This window comes from Apis laboriosa, unplaced genomic scaffold (assembly GCF_014066325.1).
Source record: "Apis laboriosa isolate Shangri-la unplaced genomic scaffold, ASM1406632v1 scaffold4_cov146, whole genome shotgun sequence".
Taxonomy (NCBI): domain Eukaryota; kingdom Metazoa; phylum Arthropoda; class Insecta; order Hymenoptera; family Apidae; genus Apis; species Apis laboriosa.
In genome coordinates, this window is record NW_025223501.1 from 681,790 (window position 1) to 699,454 (window position 17,665).

General features: G+C 33.3%; 1 protein-coding gene across 1 annotated transcript in view; it reads right to left on the reverse strand.

Moving 5' to 3' along the window:
• Window positions 1-17,665, reverse strand: part of LOC122717161 (alpha-mannosidase 2) — a 145,590-nt gene that overhangs the window by 109,470 nt on the left and 18,455 nt on the right. The window lies entirely within an intron of this gene.

Here is a 17,665-nt window from a genome sequence, read left to right on the forward strand (position 1 = left end):
AATAATAATAATAATAATAATAATAATAACAATAATAATAACAATAATAATAACAATAATAATAATAATAATAATGTACGATCGTTTATTTTTGTCCGAGGAAAAGGATTAACAACGTAATATTCGAATTTGCACTACTAATCTGTAAATTTTAAATCCCTCTAGATCGAGAGATGATTTAATTTCACTCGAATTGTTATGAAAAACGACGAAATTACTTTTCGAACGATCTAATATATTTGATCGTCGTAAGACTTTTTTTTTTTTTTTTTTTTTATTTAATTTCACGATAATTTTCGAATAATAAATCCTGAGAATTTAATAATCTGTTAAAAGTCCAATTGCTCGAGAAAATGTTTCGAATCTATCGATTAAAAAATTATGATATAATTAACACATGGCGAACGGGTCACGGTGATATCTCGTATATAAAACGAATCGAACTTTGCGGCCGGGTTACGAGATATCTCGTTTTAACGTTTCTTCGACTCGACCTACGACTACGAGGAAATTAAAACCATTCGAAGCAATAATAGGAAAAGGCGAGAAGAAATTCTCGACAAAAAAAGAACGTAAAGTCTGTTCGAATACAAAGAGAAGCGAAACGAGATATAATTGCAAATTATACCGAAAAGAAGAATGCTTCGTCAGATATCATAAATCGATTTAATTTATATAATAATAATAATAATAACGTACGATCAATTTATTTCTGTCCGAGGAAAAGGATTAACAACGTAATCAAGAATTTATGAATTTGCACTACCAATCTTTACCAAATTTTATTTATCTGTCGATTTTATTTATATAATAAACGATAATTAAAACGTAAAAGAAGTCTACATAATAAATAGATAGATATAAGAAATATTTAAAAATATTAATGAATGCGAGTTAAAAAGCGCATATACGCTGGTATACTTTTTTTTAAAGCGTTCAAAAATGTGAGCGAGCAGGGTGTTACGTAATGCGTTAATATCCATCGAAATCTGAAGGTTTTAATCTTGAAAAGGCGCGATCTGGAAAGTATCGGTTACAATCGGTAAGGAAGGAAGAAGAAATGTTATAACCACGTTAGTTGCTTACTTTTCTCCTTTCTCACAATCGAATATTATTCTCCGCTGTATAATTTCCGCTTTTATTTATCGCCGTCCACGCCCAGAGAATCGTGAATCGCTGGATAAAGACGTTCCTCTCCCCCTGTACATATTTGCCGCTTATTAGCATATCATTAGATGTCCAACGCTATCTTGTAATATAGATAACTGTGTTGGCGGTGAATCTCGGATCGATGCAATGCCGCTTTAATTTTTGAACAATTCGCGTGCGAGAGAAATATTTGGGCGTGACGATTAAGAAGAAGGAGTTAATTTAAGGGTGGATGAATATTTTATTTCTTTGTGCGAATAGCACAATTGGTATTCGAATGAGAATGAAGCAAATTTTTTTTCTTTCGATTCATCGATTTCTTTTTTTCCTTATCAGGCAAAAATTTTATTATTATTGCAATTTTATTATCCTCGTTGATATTTTCAATATATTCATTTTATAAGGTGTAAAGCAAATTTATTCTTCATTGATTTTTGACGAATCTTTTCTTTCTTTCCATCAACGATGATAAGTCAAAAATTTTATTATTATGTGATAAATGATTCTTGGTTATTTATGTATTATTTATTGCATTCTCGTCATTGTCAATAGTTATGTTCGGTATATTCACTTATTTTTAAATATTTTCACGAATTCGTTCGAAATTTATCGTTTCACAAAACTCCCGAGGAGTCGTTTTTCATTCTGCAAGTGAAACATATTCTCAAGAGCGATTCTCTAAAGTTTCTCCCTAGTAAAATATATATTTTCACCCTAGTAACCTCCTAAAATTTCTTTACCGACCATCGATATCGTAAAATAATCGTTTACGTATTATAAACATATATACGCGTACGTATATAATTTATTTATTTTTTAAATATTTTTACGAATTTGTTCGAAAATGTTTCGCTTTGTACTTTCATTTTTCACTGTAAAAAAAAAAAAATCGCTTTCATCGTCGAATATAATCTCTAATATTCCTTCATCACGATCGATACAACAAAACGCGACTGCCAATAATCCGCGCACACGTGCGAAAGCAGCGATTGGCCGTGCATTGTTTTTGCTCGATTTTCGACCGACAAATCGCGGTTAATTCGGCCGATAGCAGAGGTTACACGGGAGAATTATCACTGGAACGAATGAAAATTATCGGGGATACCCCGGCAGAGCATCCCCTCCCTCCCTTTCCCATCCGAACTCGCACGATCGAATCGTTCCTTTTTCCACTTTCCGCCATCGATTCCATTCCCGAGTCGAGCGATCGAGGCATCACGTGTCTAATCTGGGCGCTGCTGAATCGGCTGAAATAATAGCGATTTTCGAATTTTTCTTTTCTCCAGCGATTCGATTCATCGTTATTTCTCTTTTTTTGCGGAGATATAGAGTTGTATATTTATATGGATGAAGGCATCTCGATTCAATCAAATGTGACGTATTTTCTTTCAATTTTTCATCGAAACTTTATTTATTTGACATTTGATACTTTACATCCGACTAATTTTATATCATTATCCCGATATCCTATGAATGCTCTATCGACCCTAATTGCACTCTATTTCCTCTCTCCACGTAACGTAAGTAGGAATAAAATTTAAAGTAACAGTAGAAATAAAATTTTTTCACGATCAATGTATAAAAAAAAAAAAAAAAAACGGAAGGATGAAGCAGTAAAATTATTTACAAAAAAACAAAAAGTCCCCAATTTCATAACTAAAAATCACTTTTCGTATCTCGATAGAACGATTTTATTATTTTAAATACAAGAAGCCTGACTTCCGTTTTATCTCTGAAAATTCTCTTTACCTCGATAATTATATCTCGTTACATAATTCAGATGACAAAGAGGTTCCTATTCCAGGTATGCAAGAGCAACTAGACGAGGGAAAGCGACAGGGGAAAAAAATATTTCTTATCGCGACTCAAATATTGAACGCGCTTGCGTTCTTACGTAAGAGGATTCCAAGGTTTGCTAGGGTTGGAATTATTCTCATCGAAGTCTAGAAGCAACAGAAGCTACTTTTAGCTCTCGCCACTTGCCTCGCTCGCCCCGCTTAATTAGCCCGGGCGCAAAATCTGTCGCGAGAATTAATCAAGCCCCTCCTCTCCTCCTCCTCCTCCTCCTCACCCTCCTCCTTCCTTTTCACTTTCGTCGAGAGACTGGAAAAACGAAAGGACGGTAATTCACTCGACAGAACTCCATTTATACGAATCTATCGAGGGATGTTCGTCGACGATCAAATGCATTGTAGACGATGAAAAATTTAATTAGTTAGAATAAATTGGCTCGATCATTCGTCGTTCGAGATATAATTACGTCGTTACATTATAATTATTATATATGATTATTATCGATAATTTTACTTACGATTATGAGAAAATTTGTAACAATACGAATAAATTATAAACAAATTTTGCACCATCATCAGAGAATGTTTGTGGAAAATTTAAATGTATTTTTGCCTACGGATTATTCCATTTGTTTGCTGATTAAAATTTTAATTTTTCATCCCCTAATCGAACTCCTCGCCATTCAAACTCATAGATACTGTTTTTGTGAGTTTATATATATATATATATGTAAAAATGATATAGAGAATATATCATTACATTTCCACGTGATTTCAAATTGATAATTATTTTGTATTATATATATTGTTACATTATATTATCATAATATTTTATGGAGGAAAAAGTTGATATGAAGGTGTTTTCAATTTTGCCCAGTGAAAATTAAAATAGTTAATGGTTAATAGTTAAAGTTGATATGAAGGTGTTTTCAATTTTAGCCAGTGATGAGTGAAAATTAAAATAGTTAATAGGATAAAGTTACTTTGATAACTTGCTTCGACTTTATTCGTTCGAAACGTAATAATTGTAGTAGCAAACAAAGACGAATCAAAAATGATTCGAGCATTTTAATAATTATTATAGTTAATAATAATGATTTATAAGTAATTAAAATATTCGAAATCCTTAACTGGTTACTATTTATTTCAATGGAAACGAAGAACTATAAGAGAGTATCTGAATACTAGATCGTGTATTGAAGTCAATAACGATTTGAAACATTCTTTTGCTATGTGAATGAAAATATTTTGATGATCGACTCTGATCGTAGTGATATCGTAGAACAGTAGTAATCACTTCGATATTTATCCTATAAGTACTTTTAAACTATTAATATAATTCATGAGTGTGTTCAAAAAAAATATATCTCTTAATTATAAATTATGATAATCAGATTAAAAATCGTAATCACAAGGAGTGGAAATTATTTTACAGTTTATAAATTGATATTTAGAAAAAAGTATTTCAATATCGAGTTTCAATCAGCGTATCAATTAAACGATATAAAATTATAGCATATATACTTTCATTTTTTATCATTATGATTCCAACCTATCCAATTACAATTAAATACAATTATTTTAAATATAAAAATATATGTAAAAATAATTTATTCTTGTATACGAATAATAAAATCACTCACGTGTGAAAAGATCGGTAAAAATCGTGGAAAAACGTACCACTTACTGGTCTAAATTCTTTTGGTCAGAGTGCCTTGTTTCGAATACTGGCACAGGAGATAGTTGAAAGACGAGAGCGGACTACCGCTTTTCTTCCAGAGACGGATCGTTTCGTTCCAGCGCTAGCTCCTTATCGAGTTAGAAGTTTGAACCGGTGTAGAGACGCCAAGATTAAGGGGCTGGGCAAGTGATTCGAGGTTTGGGTCGGAGATCGATTATTTACCGGCGAGATATCCGTTAATATCGGGATTGAAATCGAATCGAGGAGTTGGCACGCTTCGCTTGAAGAAACTTGTGATAATTAGCGCTAATCCTGCTCAACTTATCACCTTGCGGATAATTAGAATTTCGTGCGCGCTATCGTGAGATATTCGGTGTCTCTCGGTAATTCGAGATTCGAGGTTAGCGAATCTTCCTATTTTATTTTATAAAATTTCGATTCCTCTTTCTTAAATTATATATATATATGTATCTTTTATATATTTCGAGCTACGAAAATATTTTCATTCACATGGCAAAAGAATATTGTTTCAAATCGTTATTAACTTCAATACACGATCTAGTATTCATATACTCTCGTTTCCATATTTACCATATTCACACTTTTTACAATTTTAATTTATAATAATAAAAATTTTGTACATAAAAAAATTGTATACGAAATACAGAAAATTATCGCAGAAATAAACAATCGTCGTCCAGATGATCCAAAATTCGCGAAAGCCTGATTAATTTTCTGGCGTGACGCCAGGAAGAAACGCGCAACAGGCTCGCAACACATGCTCAGTCGGTAAATACGTATCCCATCACGAAACAACGAGCGCAGTAGATGATCGTTAAATCAGCAGTCCATACGCCGTACGCTTGCCAGCACGTTTGCCATGATCCATTCGAGGAATATAGAATTCCTGGTGATGAGCGGAGTTCAGGGAAATTAATTCGCAAATTGCGCTCAACAGGCGAGCCAGAAGCCGGAACCAGGATACGTAGGAGGTGGACAGTGGCGACAGAGTCGAAGGGACGCCCATGGTGACAGAGAGGACGTGCAGTGGTAACGGTTTACTAACGACCGTGACCAATTGCTCGTTTCCGACCGCACACGATCGCTCTACGTATTTTCATTATTTCACGGCAGGTGGGGGAAACGGGTGTCGTGGGCGCGATCCGCCCCTACCGTGCCGGTTGCCCGCTGAAAGGCGCCTCTTCCATCGATTTCAGTCACCGACGGTACAGAAAAAAATCGCGATCGTGTGATCTGTGCTGCATGGATTGCATTTAAAAGTTTCAAGGGGGAAAGGTGATGTTAGAAATGTAGTTGGTAAGTTTTGTAAATTAAAGGTTAAATAAAGATAGATCGATTTGCAATAAACATTATCGATATTGGTTGCTCATTGGAAGGGGTCTCTTTCATCGATTTCGAAGGTATGTAGCAATACTATATGCTGAACTTGAAACTTTCAGGGTTGAGAGAGAAAATATTAAGGATATAAAAATGTTATTAAATTTAGAATTTAAATTAAAATAAAGGGGAATGTGAATTTGATTCACAATTGAAGAAAAGTTTGGGGTAGATAAGATTTATCTATTCAGATAAGTTAAAGATTAGATAAGATTAAATTGCATGTGTTTGTATTAAATTATAATTATTGCATCGAATTAAATTAAAATTTAGTCCATCTTAAATCAAAATCCAAACTTGAAGATAAAGACAAGTATTGAATTAAATTAAAGAAAGATATATCTACATTCAGATTATATTATGCAACTCTTCTAAAATTTATTTTAAAATCTATTACAGATTAAACTAGAAGAAATTACTTTGATTCCATATAAAATCGAATAGTATCATTGGTTTCTTATCATCGATTATGTTACATTAAATACTAAGTCTTTCAAAATCTTAACCTTAAAATCCATTACAGATTAAACTGTCGTATGTCGAAGAAATTATCACGTTAAATTATCTTAATCCGAACCTGAATCGATGGTGAATTAGGTTATCTAGGTTAGATTCGAGTCGAGTACGTAATTCTTTAGGAAATCATCGATTTAGCCAGCAGTCTCGATAAATAACCGGCTCCCAGACACGCCCATACTTTTTTCCCGCAGTCGTTGACCTCTCGTCAACCTTGTATACGTTTCACGGTCCGATTCTGCATAGAATGCAAACAGGCGATCGGTGTACACTCACCGGTGTTTCTCCTCCTCTCGCCGGACCCATTCTCGCCCATTCCTCCGAGGAAGCATGATTGCGCAAACGTTCTGCGCATACGAAACGTTCCTATATCCTGGGAATCGTTAAAACTATCGCGATATTTTAACGCTTACCTCGAGAACGGATCGAAAAAATCGCCGTGTTCTTGAATACAGATCTCGACCATGTTATTAATGGAAGTAAATATATGCAAATAATGCAAATATAGGATTAAATAGGAAACGAAAATGTACATTATTTTTAATCGTTCGATCGACTATGCGAAACGTTTGATTGTTAGTCAATGATCCGTGAGAATATATGGTGATTAATGATGCAATATTAAGACTATTTCTATTATAGCGATTGTTTAGCGATTAGTAAATATATGTCGATATAAGTCGATATTTCGTTCTCGAAGAAACTAGCTGCAATTTTTAAAATATAATTTCTATCGAAGATTATTTATATTCTTTATATCAAGAAGATTGAAATTATAAATTGGATCTAAATTTATATTTTAAATAATGTTTCCAATGTTTCTATATAATGAATAAAAATTCAATTCGAATTCTCGATATCAAACTCGAAACACCCGATATATAACAAGTCAATAATCAACGATGATTAAGAAAAAGTCAAACCAAGATAGACTTCTCTTCTCCTTGATTATTCGGATCAAAATACCGTAAACTCAAATCATTTCAGGGATTTTTTCCCCAACATCTCCAAAGTTTTACTTCCTGAGTTATATAAATTATTAAAAGCGTCACATCTTATCGTGGGTGTACGACGCCTCTCGCGATCTGATTACGAAAGTTTTCAAGTAAATTAATCACTTGGAGCCTGTTTGTTACGTTTCGCGGGGCGAATCAGGTCACGAAACCGTGGAAATGGTCTCCTCGATCATCGTCGAAATAAATTCGAGAGTGATTAAAACTGGTATTCGCCAATTCGTCGTCATTGCTTTCGTATACCTTGGAGAAAAATTAGACCTGAAATTTCGTGAAAAGATTCGAAAAATATTTTCGTTTCTCAGCCGAAGAATTAAGGAGGGCACAGACAAATTTTCCCAATTTTGAAAAATATTACCTCCTCCTATTGTTTAACGCAACGCGAAGAATTTTTCAGAATTTTCGATCTCCAGATTTCTGGAGATAAAATTTCACGAGTTTTCCCCGCTTCGAAACGCTTTCGATTCGATTTTTAAATTTTTCAACCGCCGCGTGAAAAATCTCAAAACTTTCGACAGACACTTGGAACCACCCTCGAGAAAATTTTTCTTCCATGAAAAATTTCCCATTATATTCCCTATATTTCCCAACATCCCCTCCAACCGCGACTATTCACAATCTGACGTTTTCTCACCGTCGACCTGAGAACACAGTTACCAACCCAAGTGGTCCATTAAATCGCGGCCACACAACAACGATCGACAAAGTTCGTGGTAAAGCGTCGAAACGAGAGTTGGTCGAAAAGCCAACACCCCCCCCCCCTTCCCCCTCTCTTCCACGCGCGTTTCTCGCTATTTTTATCCAACTAGTGCAATTACTAGGAGGAGAGTGGAGGGGGGAGAGAGGCGCGACACGGCGAAACGGATCGAAAACTGAAAAATTGTTTCTTTCTTAATTAACGAGTCGCGACGAGGGAGGGAGCGGGGAGGGGGAAGAAAGAGAGAGATGGAGAGAGAGAGAGAGCAAAGCGTGGCCAGCCACGGACGAGGGCACGCGGGGCGGCGCAGCCATTGTCCAGGCCGTAATTGCGCCTCAGCCAGCCGTACCAACGATACAGTGCCCGCCATTGTTGCACTGTCGAGTTCTCGCTAAGCGTTCTCCCCGGATATCGCGATTAAGTTGCACGTTTTTAAAAACTATGCCGACCTTAATTGAACCGTGAATCGCTGACACGTTCGTTCGTTACATCGCATCATCATTTGTAAAAAGTTTAATTTTATTCCGATACTTTTGTCACTCGATATACATTTTGATTTGGACAGGATCAGTGGATAAGTTTGGACTTATACTTGCGTTGGTTGGATTAATTAGTAAGTCTAATCTAAATTCTGAATATTAGAATAGTAATTTTATTTCGATACTTTTGTCACTCGATGTTCTTGGATATACATTTTGATTTGGACAGGATCAGTTTGGACTTATAGTTGCGTTGGTTGGATTAATTAGTAAGTCTAATCTAAATTCTGAATATTAGAACAGTAATTTTATTTCGATACTTTTGTCACTCGATGTTCTTGGATATATATTTTGATTTGAACAGGATCAATTTGGACTTATAGTTGCGTTGGTTGGATTAATTAGTAAGTCTAATCTAAATTCTGAATATTAGAATATTAATTTTAATATTGTTATTATATTCGACTTTGGATTTGAATCGTATGAAAATTTAAATATTGATTGATTAGAAGAACTAATTATTAGATTAATTGTAGATAATTGGATAAGTCTAACTTTAAAATTAAGTTAGAATAAATTTAATAATTGACACTCTGAATAGAGTAGTGTTTTTATTATGGATTTGTCTAATTGAACTGAATCAGGTTTAAATTTGATTAATTAGGGAAAAATTGAACCTGTCGGTTGGATCCAGATTAATTAGATAAATCAAAGTCAAAATTAAATTAAAATAAGTTATAAACAGCTCTGGACAAAGTGTTAATTTTACTCCTTTTCTTATTGATTAAGAGATAAATTGGATAAATTCAGTTAGCATACCACTGAAAAAGATTGAATTAAATCAACCAAATCCTTATTTCACTCTCATCAAAACTAAATTGTTCAAACACTTGAACTTAAAATAACTTACACCATAACTATACAAAAGCTCTTCCAAATCTTTCATCTTCATACTTCCAATACATCCACAAAGATCAACTCGCCATTTTTCGATCATTCTCTAAATCGTCTCCGATCCAATCACAAATCGATCGATCCCTCCTTCAAATTCAACGTCGCCATTGTTATTTATTTATTGACCCCATTCCACGCTTCCCATGTATAACTGGTCAACTTGGAACATTCCTCAGAAACTAACGAACCGGAACGCTCTCTCAAAGGGGGGGGCAAGTAATTAGCGAAACTTGAGGTTTTGATCATCGTCTTTCGAAACAAAGTAGTAATAGTAGTAGAAACGTGCGAGTTCAGGTCTGAAAAATCCGGCTTTTTTTTTTTTTTTTTCCTCGAACGAACCCAATTAGCGAAACCCTCTCGCTTCTTGTTCCTTTTAAAGTTTCATGCGAAGGGGCCTGCATCCTCGAACCGACACCCCCGCAGCTAATTTCTTCTGTTTCGTTCCCGCGCCTTCCTCTTTTTTTTTTTTTTTTTTTTTTCCTTTTTTTTTTACCGCGTATTTACCCGGAAAATAATGAGCGGCGGAGCAAAGAAGCCCGGTGCCTCTCGTTATTTCTTACAACGCGAATATACAGCGCAGGCAACTACATATTGACCGAAAAGAAGCAAAAGGCAACAACGCCGTGCGTGAAAGAAGAATAATATCCTTGAATTCCATAAAAGGATTTTTCAAGACGAGAACCTATTAATATTAGGTAAACAAGTATTAAATAATTGGACGTGGAAGACGTTGGTTATTTAATTTCAAAATCTAAGCTGTGGAATAAGTGTCGACACTTTCTATTAATTAATTATTCTAATTTAACTAATTATTCTAATCTATATATCTATAAATCTATATCTGATCAAAGGATCATGTTGAGTGAAAATCTTTGTGAATCTTCGAATGAGTTCTCCTTTTAATCGTTCATATCTATACGTGCAGGTGATTACGCAAAGGAATATGTGAAAGGGAAGATTTATCAAGTTCTTGTTATTATCTTGTTATTAAAAGATTGTCCCCTTTTTATATTATATAATATATTTTTGTAATAACGAATATTGCGAATATTGTGGGATTGGATTAAAGTGGATACAGGAACGTATAGTATACTCGTATAGTAATATTTACGAGTCGATTGTATCAGTGTGCGTCCTTGTATAGTAATTTTTACGATCAATATGGCGAGATCAATGGATGATTGGATAAAGTGGATACAGTTTCGAATAATACCGTGTCCTTGTACAATAATTTTTGAACAATGAACGCCAGAATTGGAACGAACGAAACCTCGATATAATGTCTCGAATATAATGCTTTTAACTTTTTCCCCCTTCTCTCATTGACTATCTGGAATTGTAAGAGCGAACAAAACGTCTACAATATATCCTTATGCTATGCCTCCATACAAATTCAATCAGACGAATTTTTAATAAAAAAAAAAAAAAAATAAAAAAAATTGCATCGACGATCATTCAAAATATTTTAATTTAAAAAAAAGAAGAGAGTTCGTCGTGTTAATAAAACGTGTTAAATCATAAGCGTCATAGACGTGGAGAAAATTAAAAAAAAAAAAAAAAAAAAAAAAAAAAACGAGCTCTTCACGTTGAAAGAAGCGATGGCCGACAGGAGTGGAGCCGATTGATCGATTAGTTGGATGCAGCGAGAAAAAGGAATGGAATGGGAAGAGATGGTGAAGGAAAAGGTTGAAATACATCCACGTTAAACGGAACGAATTGACGAACGATCGACGGATGCCGATAACCTGTCCTGGGTACAATGGCCCCGCATCCGTTTCCGGCTCGCATTAAGCCTGTTGTCACGCTCGGTCAACCCGATCCATTAAAATTCGCGCCCCATTGGTTCGAAGGAGGAATGACTTCTTAACGGTACCCTAACCTTAAAAGATCGGATGTACAGATGCCGATTGTAAGAACAATAATCTGTTATTCTGTTAAGTATTAAGTATTAAAGTATTTTAAGTATCTTGGAATAAAAAATTATGGCGAGTCGTTTGTACTGTCGTTGGTGTCGTTAGTTAACGGTCACGTGGCGCTAGTGTCGCTTTGATATATGTTAATTTCTTTCTCAAGCTTCGATTTTTATAATTCGATTCATAATTTTCCATAGAGAACAATTCGAATCGTGATGAAAATTCTCGAAAGATTTTAGGTTCTTTACAACAGAATTTTCTTTACTTATATCTTTAATTATAAAAATCAGAAATGGAATATTCACATCTGGCATCTTCGAAAGTAATTTTCTATCGTCTAATCTAAGATGATTTCCACCTCGACTCACGGTTTAAATCCTGATCCATCGTTCATCGTTTCCATCCTCGTCGACGACAACGTGTTAATTTTTGAATTTTTGAGAGAAAGAGAAGCAAACGAGGAATTATTCCTTAAAAACAAAGGAATGAAGAAGGAATGAAGGGACGAAGAAATTCGCAAGACAAGGGGGCAGAGAGAGATTAAGAAAGGGCGGATTAACGAGCTGTGCGAGCGTCGAGATAACAAGACCGGAAGCCTCGGTGGCGCCATTTCCGCGGACGAGACAACGCCGGCCATTATTATCGCGCCATTTTCTTTCCCTGGGACAATTTTTAAGCAAACGACGACGCTCGCCTTTCTTTCTACAATTTTCCCAGGGATACGATAATCTCGTTCCAACCTCGGCCGATCCCTCCACCGGAAACTTCGACTTCTGTTATTTTTTATTGCTTATCCACGGAGATACTCGATTCCTTAACCAAATTGAATTGATTAACTAAAATGAAGAAACTGCCCGTCCATTTTTTTTTTTTTTTTTTTTTTTTTTTTTTTTTTTTTTTTTTTTGGATATTCGAAAATATACGAATTTTAATTTATCTTTTCTTGTCATCGTTTCTCTTTTTTTTTTTTTCGAAAGATAGGAGAAAACTTTTAAATGGAATTGAACTGTGGCTTCGAAATTGTGGAGTAAAGATGATATTTTTTGGTCTAGAATGTGAATTTTAACGTGATTTTATAATAATATTGAAATTTTTATTCATCTTCTTGTTATTATTCTTCTTCTTCTTCTTATTTTGGGAGAAGCAAAGTTTAAAATTGAATTGAATCGGTTTAGTGTTACAAATAACGTAGAGATAATTATCTTATCCTTTGGAATTGGAATATGGATTTTAATTGATTAATTTAACGTTGAAATTTTGGTTTATCTTCTTATCATTGATCCTCCTCTCTTTTTTGGAGAATCGAGGTAAGTCGAAAATGGTTCCTTCGTTATGGAAGAGAGAGATAGTGTCCCTTGTCTTGGAATTAGAATGTAATAAATTTATTCTTTCTATTCAAGTATTATTCCTTGATTTATATCTTAGAGAAGTGTGTCTCTCTTTCTTATTTCAAAGCGAAAGGAGGTCATCATCGGTGTTACTTAATTTTATTACAATAAAAATCCTTTAAATGATTTATTTTCAAAAATATATTTTATTGGTGGAAAATCTATGAATCATTATGCACCAATCGTTATATTATAATTATTACGACTATCATTACGTAGTCACAATAGTCACAATAATTATGCACCAGCAAAAGATCTATAATTTATAAATATTCAAAATCGTACAAAATTATTTAATCTATTAAATTTTAATACCTTATATTTTCTTTTTATTATATTATAATAAATCTAAATAACCAATTTTATAATTAAATTTTAATACCTTATATTTTCTTTTTATTATATAATAAATCTAAATAACCAATTCTATAATTAAATTTTAATATCTTATATATTTTTTTAATAATCATTACGTAGTCACAATAATCACAATAATTATACACCAGCAAAAGATCTATAATTTAAATATTCAAAATCGTACAAAATTATTTAATCTATTAAATTTTAATACCTTATATTTTCTTTTTATTATATTATAATAAATCTAAATAACCAATTCTATAATTAAATTTTAATACCTTATATTTTCTTTTTATTATATAATAAATCTAAATAACCAATTCTATAATTAAATTTTAATACCTTATATTTTTTTTAATAATCATTACGTAGTCACAATAGTCACAATAATTATGCACCAGCAAAAGATCTATAATTTACAAATATTCAAAATCGTACAAAATTATTTAATCTAACTCATTCCTATACACATACAATTATTATCTTAACCACATGAATACAAAATTACATTTACAAATTAAACTATCTACATAAATCATAATTAACCTGTAACGAGAAATACAAAAATTTCTGTACCATATTCATTCCATTCTCTGAATTCTACGCCACTGCATCGAATTCGTTTTGAATTAATACACGTGACAAATATCACAGAAACAAAAACGCGCGTGAAAAACGTTTCTTCCTTCCAACAGCCGTCGGAGAAAAGCACGATATAATTTATTCCTCTTCGTTAAATATATTCCTCCTCACTATATATTCTTTATTTCGATTTCAAATGATATCCATCCCAACCAAATCCCCGGCAGACACGAGGAGAACAACTTTAGAGCAATTCGTTGAAAACGTTCGAGCAGTTCGATCGTCGATATTTGGAAGGGAGCCGGCAATTTGCAACGCGAAGGAAGACCGGGTGTTCTCGTATTAAAATGCGCCAGCATGATTCTAATAGGAGGCATTATGGAGCCGGGGGCTCGATGCAAACACGTTGTAATGTATTCATATTGGCCCGGCGTGCTCAAAGCGGAGAGGGCTCTCTTCCTCCACTGTGATATTTGAATTTTAATGCGGACCTATATTTCTCTCTCTCTCTCTCTATATATATATATATATATATATATATATATATATATATATTTCTCTCTTTCTCTGTCTCTCGTTGAGTTTTGCCAACAATCGGCGGATTTCTCTCGTCTACGTGGTCAGATACCTCTTGGAGAAGACATTGATCCTCTATCAAGTGTTCTCGTGATCCTCTACAGATATACGTACGAATGTAGAAATTACGATCGTGAATCGGTTGGATTGGTCGAATTTGCAAAATTGAATTCTCGAATTTTGAAAAAAAATTAGAGAAATTGAGATTCGCAAATTTAGGAATTATAGATGTTGGATCGATCGAATTTGAAAATTGAATCAAACTTTGAAAAAAATTAGAGAAATTGAGATTCGCAAATTTAAGAATTATAGATGTTGGATCGAATTTGAAAATTGAATCAAATTTTGAAAAAAATTAGAGAAATTGAGATTCGCAAATTTAGGAATTATAAATGTTGGATCGATCGAATTTGAAAATTGAATCAAACTTTGAAAAAAATTTGAGAAATTGAGATTCGCAAATTTAAGAATTATAGATGTTGGATCGAATTTGAAAATTGAATCAAATTTTGAAAAAAATTAGAGAAATTGAGATTCGCAAATTTAGGAATTATAGATGTTGGATCGATCGAATTTGAAAATTGAATTTTCGAATTTTGAAAAAAATTAGAGAAATTGAGATTCGATGGAATTAATTATTCCTCGAAATTTGATAGACTGTTTTTGTGATCCTTGTTTTTGTGATTTACAGATATACATGCAAATGTAGGAATTATAATTATAGATTTGAAAATTGAATTCTCAAATTTGAAAAAATTAGAGAAATTGAGATGAAGTTAATTATTTTTCAAGAGTGTTTTTGTGATCCTTTTACAGATATACATGTAAATATAGGAATAATAATTATAGATTGATAGATTTGAAAATTAAATTCTCAAATTTAAAAAATTACAGAAATTGAGATTCAATGAAGTTAATTATTCTTCAAGAGTGTTTTTGTGATCCTTTTACAGATATACGTGCAAATGTAAAATAATTATAGATCGAATTTGAAAATTGAATTCTCGAATTTGAAAAAATTAAAGAAACTGAGATTCGATGGAATTATGGAAATTCTATAGAATAAAAATAATAACGTAAATAAATATCTGGAAATGGAAGTAAATGATTGATGAAATAGACGCAATGAAGCCATTCTAAGCATGATCTTAACCAATTAATCTGAATAAAATTAATTGAAACACTTAAAAATAGCATGATCTAAAATTATTTAAACATTGTCCAATAACCAACAACGAATATAAGAACGAACGAACCGACTTATACAGAAATAACAAAAAATACAATCGAACTGATGAAAACAAATTAAATGCACACTTAAAACAAAAAAACCAAATACTCAATAAAAATAAATAAACACTAAGTTCACGTTGAATTTAACCAACCAAAAAAATAAAACCACCAAAGTACTACGAAATAAGATCTTGAGAACGTGCCATCAAGATTATAAAATTAAAAATCGAATCTTAAAAATTAAAAGCCGAATCCTCTTCAAAAAATAAATTAATTAAAAAAAATTCGGGAAAAATAAACGGATAATACATAAAAATAATATAATATAATATAATATAAAATAAAATAAAATAATAAATAAAAATAAAAATAATAAATAAAAGGAAGAAAAAAAATTCGTGGAGAATCGGGTCGCGCCCTCGTTAGATTGGCAAACGGGGGGGGGGGGGAAGGGGAAAGGAGGAGATCTTTGTAACGATAATTGACAAGAGTGGAAGGTGGGCGTTGTAGGGCCCTAAGCCAAGCTGGCCTGTTCCGGATAATCGTTTCCGGCTACGTCGTTCCCAAGGGGGGAATCGCGGGGTTGGCCTCGAGCAACCCTCCACTCCTGCTTATCTTTACCTCCCCCCTTCGCCATTCCTGGTGACTTTTGATTCTCCCCGCGATCCAATCCCAACCAAGATGACGCTCGGCTTGATCCCCCTCGGATTATCCCGCGACGACTCTAAGACTCTGATACGCACGTACCGCGGATATTTATGCAAATATTCTTGTGTCCTGCGCATTTTTATGCAAATGATATTTTTTTTTTTCTTTCGTATCGAGTGTATATTTTTTGAAACGTAACAGCATATACGTAAATGCAGAAAACTCGTTTTCGTTTCGTTTCAATGATTAATCGACGATCGACGTAGATGATGGTAGGTAAGGAAATTTCATAAAATTCGTTGGAGACGATGCAATTCGTGGTACAACTTTTTTTATACAATTCTATTCTCAATTACAATTAATTATTCGAAACGAAATTCAGAGATCTCGTTTTTGTTACAATCGCTCGAGATAATATATTCCTAGTAGTTAGATATTCACAACGGTGAAATGATTTGAAATTTGTTAAAATAATAATTAAAACACGATTCGCCTAAATTCTCAAAAACTTGGATCCATCTCGATTTTAACGGTGAAATGATTTGAAATTTGTTAAAATAATAATTAAAACACGATTCGCCTAAATTCTCAAAAACTTGGATCCATCTCGATTTTAAAATAATGAAACTATTCCCTTTTTAAAAAAAGAATATAATCGTACATTTCAAGATAATTCATTTTGAAAACGAAGAAAATCACAATTAAAATAATAATTAAATTAAAATAAAACACAATACGATTCGCCTAAATTCTCAAAAACTTGGATCCATCTCGATTTTAAAATAACGAAACTATACCCTTTAAAAAAATATAATCGTACATTTCAAGTTTGAAAACGAAGAAAATCACAAATCTATTCCAAATAATAAAAAAACGTATCATCACCTACAGGAAACTCTGAGTTATTTTTACTATATAACTATATCATGAAAAACTTTACCATTGAAGAAAAAAAACATGTATGCATTTTTACAATTTATGCTTATTTATAGCTTTAGCTATTTTAATTCCATTACAAGTATTTTAATTCCAATTCAAGTATCGGCGGCGACAGCAAAGGGTTAAGATATTTGAGAAGGAAGAGGTGAAAATTATGGGGAGAAAGTATACGGCGTACAAGGTTGAAGAGAATTGAGCGAGAAGCGTATGCTGATCGATCGTTATCGTTGGAAACTTGTAAAGAATTTACGTAACGGGGGATTGGATCGGCGACAAGATTGCAGGCTAGAAGCGGCAATCAGCCACGGGCGAGTGAATCGGCGCAAGGGCATAATTGGCATCCGTG